The sequence below is a fragment of the Chiloscyllium punctatum genome, chromosome 36 (genome assembly GCF_047496795.1).
Source record: "Chiloscyllium punctatum isolate Juve2018m chromosome 36, sChiPun1.3, whole genome shotgun sequence".
Taxonomy (NCBI): domain Eukaryota; kingdom Metazoa; phylum Chordata; class Chondrichthyes; order Orectolobiformes; family Hemiscylliidae; genus Chiloscyllium; species Chiloscyllium punctatum.
The window spans coordinates 32,322,848-32,331,450 of NC_092774.1; the positions used below are offsets into that span (position 1 = coordinate 32,322,848).

Consider the following 8,603-nt stretch of genomic DNA (forward strand, 5'->3'; position numbering starts at 1 on the left):
TTTCCTTTGCCAGTGAAAGATACTGCTTCACAAAGTTGGGCCTGTGGAAGGGAATCAGTGACGGTGATTATCTTTGGTTGTTCACATTGTGAATGTTCGCATTGCTGCGCATGTCCGTGTTAACGTCAGAACTCTGCAGCATGGTGGCGTTAGATACGCACAGGCCCGGGGCGGAATGGAAGATGCATCTGACTCCACCTACCTGTTTGAAATGCAGCTCACAACTTCTTCACACACCCCAATTAATCTTTCTCATTGTCCTGAAGCCGGCACACGGTTTGAATTCCCGATCTGCGGGAATGAGAATCCTTTCACTGTCTCGCGTCAGTAAATGTTCCTCAGAACATCTGAGTCAACTCACAGCGCAGTCAGATGAGGGGAAGCTGAAATAGCCCCACATGCTGCTAAAGGGCACATTTTATTCTCCCCAACTCAACGCCTCAACCACTGCGGCTCCTGGGAGTGGAAAAGAAACAATCACCAAAACCCAGTCTAAGCTCTGTGAATCTTCAGAAAATCAGCAAACGTTCATCCCTTCGGATTTTCTATCCTGGGGTGAGAGGGATGTGTTTTGTCACTCTTTTGAAGGACATCGCAAGTGGATGTTTTGCAACAAAAGCACCACAATGCAATCTGATTAATCAGGACCTGGATGTTTTCGGTCTTTGAATGTAAGTGTTGTGCTCCAGAACTTTGCTGTTCACAGTTTATAATACTTATCTTCCCAGTCCCCTGTATCACTTGTCGAAAATGTTTAATTTGTGTCTTGTAATCCTTTCACTGTCTGCTAATGAGGATAGCGTTTCTGTGTTTTACCGAAATTATCTTGACCTTGCATACCTCAAGCCTCAAGCTAATTTCACGAGAAACCTTCTCCAGTTCAAAAGCCAACTGTTAATGATGGCTCTGTTTCTTGTCACGTGTCCAATGTCAGATCGATGTTGTTAATGTCCCTTATACTCCTTCAGATCCAGGTTTCGCTCACAGGGCTAGAACAGAACTGTCACCAAATACATTGACCAATCTACGTTCATCCTATCGATTGTATTTGCATCATCAACGCTTCTCATCAAAATAACTCGAGAGACTTTCATCACAATTTTCTGTGAACAGTTCTACATTAGCTTTGCTGAATGAACCCTATATTTCTTGAAGTGGCTCCTTATTTTCGGTCCTGATTATTAATCTCTCTACGCATGGGAATGGATCCTTCCCAGCCGCTCTATCTCTCATCAATGTGTGTAGTTCAATTCGATCTCCCATCAGCCTCCTCTGTCCTGATCAAATCCAGGGGAACAGGAAACGTTGGGGCTATGGCGCGGACAGGACAAGCCCAATACTCACCTTTCCTGTTAGAACTATTCCATGAGAAAGTTTAGACCTCAACTTTGGGCGGGTAGTTGTGGCCGAACACTTAAGGTGTTGGCGTAGAGATCATTTGGGGCTGCCCCGCCCAGGGTGGTAACCTGCTGGCTATGCTTTCTTCGCTGGCGATTTTAAATGACTTCCTGTTGGTTGCATTATCGCTCAAACTTCACAAAATCCGTCTCAATAAAGACCCGTTTTCTCATGTCTGGGAATTGATTGCCATGCAGGAAACTCGGGTTCTGAACAAACAACCTATCAGACTCACAACTTCAGCTCTGTTTACCTTTCCACAGATGCTGCTCGACCTGTTGGCTTTCTGCAGTATTCTCTATGTTTATTAGGCACAAGTGCTGCTTTTCATTCAAGAACTTCAATCCCTGTCCTCTGGTAACTGACTCTGGTCAGTGGCAATTGGTTCTTCTGATCATTAATCTGCCCATTCCCACCGCTTCTTCTCCCATCAATACCAACAGCCCCAGGAAATCTCCAGTTATCCTTGTTTGCTCCAAAGCGAACATTCTCAACCTTGGGAATGTCTTCCCAAAATGGAAATTCCTCATCCCTGGACATGAGGCAAGGCGTACAATTGGGAAGAGATTTTGGCAAAATATTGTCAGTTAGGAAATGGAAAAATGTTCAAATGTTCATGAAGCAAAATTGAAATCCCAGTCTCCAGCTTTGTGAACCTTTAGAAACACTTTAGGAAGCGGATTTGGAGGAGAATGAAAGATGACCTGTCCGACAGTCCAGTCACCGTCCCCTTGTTGAAGAGGCCGGAAGGTTGATTCTGATGTTCTCGGCACACGAACTGATTTGAGACATTGAAAGAATTGTCGTTCCTGCACATCAGGAATTCAAACCCCTTCTCGCCTCCGAGCCAATGAGAGAACTCGGGAACAGGCAAAACACTGAAAGGCGGGAAGGGCGACGGCCCCGGAGTAAGAAAGCTAGTTCCTCGTGACATGGATGTGTCTGCAGACTGTCCCCGGTATCTCCGAATGCATCTCGCAGGCTTGATTCTGGAAAAGTTAAACTGTTAGACGACAATTGTAATTCTAGGCGGGGAGGCTGAATTATAAAATCACTAAGTGATGGTGCCGCATTGTTTGCGCCTGTCTCTGTGGCGCAATTGGTCAGTGCGTTCGGCTGTTGCCCGAAAGGTTGGTGGTTCGAGCCCACCCAGGGGCGGTGTGTTCGCTGCTCTCCTTTGGCTTCGAAGCTGTGCGCTTTTAATGGAGTCAGGAGAATGCTCCCCAAACGGAAATCTTTCCCACACAGGGGTTGCGAATTGACTTCGTGTCGAACCTAAGGGACTGCGTATGCTGAGAAGACGAGACCCAAACAGAAAATCAACAGGTTTGACAGTACCTGTCGGAGCAAACAAAACTCTGAAATGTTGCCTCTGATTCTCTTTCCACAGATGTTGCCTGCCCTGCTGAGTTCCTCCTGCAATTTCTCACTGAAAGTTCATTTCATCTTTTCGGTAGAAACACCGAAATATCTGCAAACACCATGTGCCGATATTTAACCATTTCGAATCACTGTGAAGTGATTGGATTCAAACAAACTCTGCGATGATTCACTCTTTCTCAGCTCCACAGGCAGACAGACAAGGGAAGGAAGCTGTCAGTGTGGTTCTGAATCGTGGGCCGAGTGGTTGATGCGATAGACTTGAAATCCATTGCGGCTTCCCCACGCAGGTGTGAACCCTGCCGAGTACAAAATGAGAAGTGTCGTCGAAAAGAAAGGGAGTTTGCTCCCCGGCTTCTTCTTTAAGAATCAAATCAGTGGAGGGGGAAAAACATTTCACTCAAATTGGGACCGGTGGGAATCTGCAACCCACTGCCTGTTCGGGTGGAACAAGCAGATACCATCAGAGCTTCTTTGGAGGCTATGAGCAAAGTGTTTGGAAATGAGACTAGAAGAGTGAGGGGCTTGAAATCGTGATCGAAATGAAGCAGGCACCTTTGGACAAAGGCGTTTCCTTTGCCAGTGAACGATACTGCTTCACAAAGTTGGGCCTGTGGAAGGGAATCAGTGACGGTGATTATCTTTGGTTGTTCACCTTGTGAATGTTCCCATTGCTGCGCATGTCCGTGTTGGCGTCAGAACTCTGCAGCATGGTGGCGTTAGATGCGCACAGGGCCTGGCGCACCAAACTCACCTACCTATTTGAAATGCAGCTCAAAGCTTGTTCACACACCCCAATTAATCTTACTCATTGTCCTGAAGCCGGCATACGGTTTGAATTCCCGATCTGCGGGAATAAGAATCCTTACACTGTCTCGCGTCAGTAAATGTCCCTGAGAACATCTGAGTCAACTCACAGCGCAGTCAGATGAGGGGAAGCTGAAATAGCCCCACACGCTGCTCACGGGCACATTTTATTCTCCCCAACTCAACGCCTCAACCACTGCGGCTCCAGGGAGTGGAAAAGAAACAATCACCAAAACCCAGTCTAAGCTCTGTGAATCTTCAGAAAATCAGCAAAGGTTCATCCCTTCGGATTTTCTATCGTGGGCTGACAGGGATGGGTTTTGTCACTCTTTTGTAGGACATTGCAAGTGGATGTTTTGCAGAAAAGCACCACAATGCCATCAGATTAATCAGGACCTGGATGTTAACGGTCTTTGAATTTAAGTGTTGTGCTGCAGAACTTTGTTGTTGCCAGTTCCTAATACTTATCTTCCCAGTTCCCTGTATTACTTGCCGAAAATGTTTAATTTGTGTCTTGTAATCCTTTCACTGTCTGCTAATGAGGATAGTGTTTCCGTGTTTTACCTAAATTATCTTGACCTTGCATACCGCAAGCCTCAGGCTAATTTCACGAGAAACCCTCTCCAGTTCAAAAGCCAACTGTTAATGATGGCTCTGTTCCTTGTCACGTGTCCAGTTTCAGATCGATGTTTTTAATGTCCCTTATACTCCTTCAGATCCAGGTTTCGCTCACAGGGCTAGAACAGAACTGTCACCAAATACATTAACCAATCTACGTTCATCCTATCGATTGTATTTGCATCATCAACGCTTCTCATCAAAATAACTCGAGAGACTTTCATCACAATTTTCTGTGAACAGTTCTACATTAGCTTTGCTGAATGAACCCCAAATTTCTTGAAGTGGCTCCTTATTTTCGGCCCTGATTATTAATCTCTCTACGCATGGGAATGGATCCTTCCCAGCCGCTCTATCTCTCATCAATGTGTGTAGTTCAATTCGATCTCCCATCAGCCTCCTCTGTCCTGATCAAATCCAGGGGAACAGGAAACGTTGGGGCTATGGCGCGGACAGGACAAGCCCAATACTCACCTTTCCTGTGAGAACTATTCCATGAGAAAGTTTAGACCTCAACTTTGGGCGTGTAGTTGTGGCCGAACACTTAAGGTGTTGGCGTAGAGATCATTTGGGGCTCCCCGCCCAGGGTGGTAACCTGCTGGCTATGCTTTCTTCGCTGGCGATTTTAAATGACTTCCTGTTGGTTGCATTATCGCTCAAACTTCACAAAACCCGTCTCAATAAAGACCCGTTTTCTCATGTCTGGGAATTGATTGCCATGCAGGAAACTCGGGTTCTGAACAAACAACGTATCAGACTCACAACGTCAGCTCTGTTTCCCTTTCCACAGATGCTGCTCGACCTGTTGGCTTTCTGCAGTATTCTCTGTGTTTATTCGGCACAAGTGCTGCTTTTCATTCAAGAACTTCAATCCCTGTCCTCTGGTAACTGACTCTGGTCTGTGGCAATTGGTTCTTCTGATCATTAATCTGCCCATTCCCACCGCTTCTTCTCCCATCATTACCAACAGCCCCAGGAAATCTCCAGTTATCCTTGTTTGCTCCAAAGCGAACATTCTCAACCTTGGGAATGTCTCCCTAAAATGGAAATTCCTCATCCCTGGACATGAGACAAGGCGTACAATTGGGAAGAGATTTTGGCAAAATATTGTCAGTTAGAAAATGGAAAAATGTTCAAATGTTCATGAAGCAAAACAGAAATCCCAGTCTCCAGCTTTGTGAACCTTTAGAAACACTTTGGGAAGCGGAATTGGAGGAGAATGAAAGATGACCTGTCCAACAGTCCAGACACCGTCCCCTTGTTGAAGAGGCCGGGAGGTTGATTCTGATGTTCTCGGCACACGAACTGATCTGAGACATTGAAAGAATTGTCGTTCCTGCACATCAGGAATTCAAACCCCTTCTCGCCTCCGAGCCAAGGAGAGAACTCGGGAACAGGCAAAACACTGAAAGGCTGGAAGGGCGACGGCCCCGGAGTAAGAAAGCTAGTTCCTCGTGACATGGATGTGTCTGCAGACAGCCCCCGGTATCTCCAGAATGCATCTCCCTGGCTTGATTATGGAAAAGTTAATCTGATAGACGACAATTGTAATTCTAGGCGGGGAGACTGAATTATAAAATCACTAAGCGATGGTGCCGCCCTGTCTGCGCCTGTCTCTGTGGCGCTATTGGTCAGCGCGTTCGGCTGTTAACCGAAAGGGTGGTGGCTCGAGCCCGCCCAGGGGCGGGGCATTCGCTGCTGTCCTTTGGCTTCGAAGCTGTGCGCTTTTACTGGGGTCAGGAAAATGTTCCCCAAACGGAAATCTTCTCCACACAGGGGTTGCGAATTAACTTAATGTCTAACCTCAGGGACTGCGAATGCTGAGAAGACGAGACCCAAAGAGAAAATCAACTGGTTTGACAGTACCTGTCGGAGCAAACAAAATTCTGAAATGTTGCCTCTGATTCTCTTTCCACAGATGTTGCCTGCCCTGAGGAGTTCCTCCTGCAATTTCTCACTGAAAGTGAACACGATCTCCAACCATTCCATTTCTCTGTTTTCTGCCTCATTCGTACTCCAGGCAGCCCACGCTCGTTTCACAAAGGTGCTTTTTGAGAAAGTTAATCAGGCAGTTTTGCACAAGTCAAGTTAAAAAAAAAAGCAGGCTCGTGCGGGATTTGAACCCAGGACCACTCGCAAGTCGGCAAAGTAATAGATCCTAAGTGAGAATCATACGGCTAGACCAACGAGCCAGAAAGCCCGCGCGCAGGTTATGCTCCACACCTCTTGAGCGACCTGTGACATGCTTAGTATGAAATACATTTGAGATTTCTCTCAGAATTGCAAGCTGCAAAGACTTTCCCGAACAGCTGCTTCTCATCCAGTCTCCCTGCTGCTATTTCATTCCACTGCATTCGCTGCTCACAGTGTCGTTTCCCCAACGTAGCATGAAGCATTAACTGGGTGACTGCTTCGCAGAACATCCCGCTTCTGCCCGCAGAAACTAAAGGCCCTGACCTTGCGGTTGCCTGCCACTTTAACACATCACCCTGTTCCCTGGCCAACATACCTGTCTCCGGCTTGCAGCAGTGTTCTAGCTCCAGATGAAAGAACAACATCTCATTTTCCACTTGGAGACCTTACAGCCCTCCGGTCTTCAATATCGAGTTCTATAACTATAGGGCCTGAACTCCCCCATGTCCTTGACCCCTACCACACGAAAGACTCCTGTTTATCACCTCGTCTGCTATGACACACGACGTATTGTTAGCCACTAACAGTCTCCATTAACAGTTATTCGCCCTCTCACGAGGATCGTTATTCACTCCTACGTCCTTCATATTGTTCTTTCTCTGAGCAGGCGGCAAACACAGCAATGAACATTGGAGACTCTGAGCCAGCTGAAACTTGCTCAGTGTGAAGTACATTCCACTTTGGCTGCACGAATTGCAAGCAGCAAATCGTTTCCAGAACATCTGCTTGTCATTCTGTCCCCAGGGGGCTGATATTTGTCTCATCCCCAGGAACTGGACTATCTCCACTGGCGGACAATTAAACCATTTTATTTCTACTTGCACGTTGTTCTGGGTGGAGAGGGGGTGGGGGAAAGTAGGGTTTGGGGAGGGCAAGAGTCCATTCGCTCTTCTGCTCTCTCTCCCTCTTTCTCTCTCTCTCTGAAACTCTTGGGGTGAGAGGTGTCAGTTACATTAATGCGGGGAACATGAACAACTCTCTCCACTGGCATATAATTCTACTATTTTGTTTTGAAACTTTTCTCTGACACTCGAGCGGCCCGTGACAAGCATTGCCCTCCTCAACATCGGATACAGGGAACAGGAGAAGACCACGCATGTGAAAGAGGGAATTCTCATCCATTGTTTCTGGTTGCACAAATAGGAAAATAATGTTTCTGACGGAAGCTTACAATCCTGGTGACTTTTGTGAGAAATGCCAAGAGGTTTCTGGACATTGTCAGGGTTTGGTTACCAACTGAGGTTTCCAGGGTCTGAGCCACACAACAGGTGGCAGGATGGAGAAGGGAATGTGGACTTGGGTTACATCCCTATGATAGAGTCATAGAGCTCGACAACACAGAAACAGACCTTTCAATTCCAACATGTCCATGCCGATCAGATAACCCAAATTGGTCAGGCCGCTTGTGGAATACTGTGTTCAGTTCGGCTCTCCCTGATTTAGGAAGGGTATTAAACTTAAAACGACTCAGAAAAGATTCACAAGGATCTTGTCAGGGTTGGAGTGTTTGAGTTATGGAGAGAGGCGGAATGGGCTGGGGCTGCTTTTCTGGAGTATCAGAAGCTGAAGGGTGACCTAATAGAGGTTTATAAAATCATGAGTGGCATTGGTAGGGTAATTAGACAAGGTATTTTCCCAGAGTGGGGTGTCCAAAACTGTCCAAGGGCAGAAGTTTCAGGTGAGAGGGAAAAGATTTAAAAGGGGCATAAAGAGGTAACCTTTTCACACAGAGGGTGGTGTGTGCTGCCAGCGGATTTGCTAAACGCAAGTAAAATAACTACACTTAAAAGACGTCTGCATGGGGACATTCATAGGAAGGGTTTAGAGGGATATGGGTCAAATGCTGGCAAATGGGACTAGATTTGTCCAGGATAGCTGCTGGGCATGAATGTGTTGGACTGAATGTGTTGGACTATTTCCGTGCTGTACATCGTTGTGACTCTCCGTCCAATACTCACTTACTGTCCCCTTCAATAACAGTATAATTGGAAGTATATTGACATATCTAAAACACAATATTACAACAAATAATTATTATCTAATCTTAGAGAACCACGAATAGTGCATTAAATGCTTCAGTAACACCAGACAGATTTGTGTCCCTTTTTAAGTTCCAATACTGATAAGTGCCATGAGGATCTGAAAGCCTGGAGAGAGAGAATGTGAAATTCCTACCCTTGGATTCACAGCCTCGGCCTCCAGTTGCT

General features: G+C 46.4%; 1 non-coding gene across 1 annotated transcript; it reads left to right on the forward strand.

The window, feature by feature from the left end:
* Nucleotides 1-2,482: 2,482 nt before the first annotated feature.
* Nucleotides 2,483-2,556, forward strand: trnan-guu (transfer RNA asparagine (anticodon GUU)). The gene has a single exon. It is a non-coding gene; the product is annotated as a tRNA-Asn (tRNA).
* Nucleotides 2,557-8,603: the final 6,047 nt, after the last annotated feature.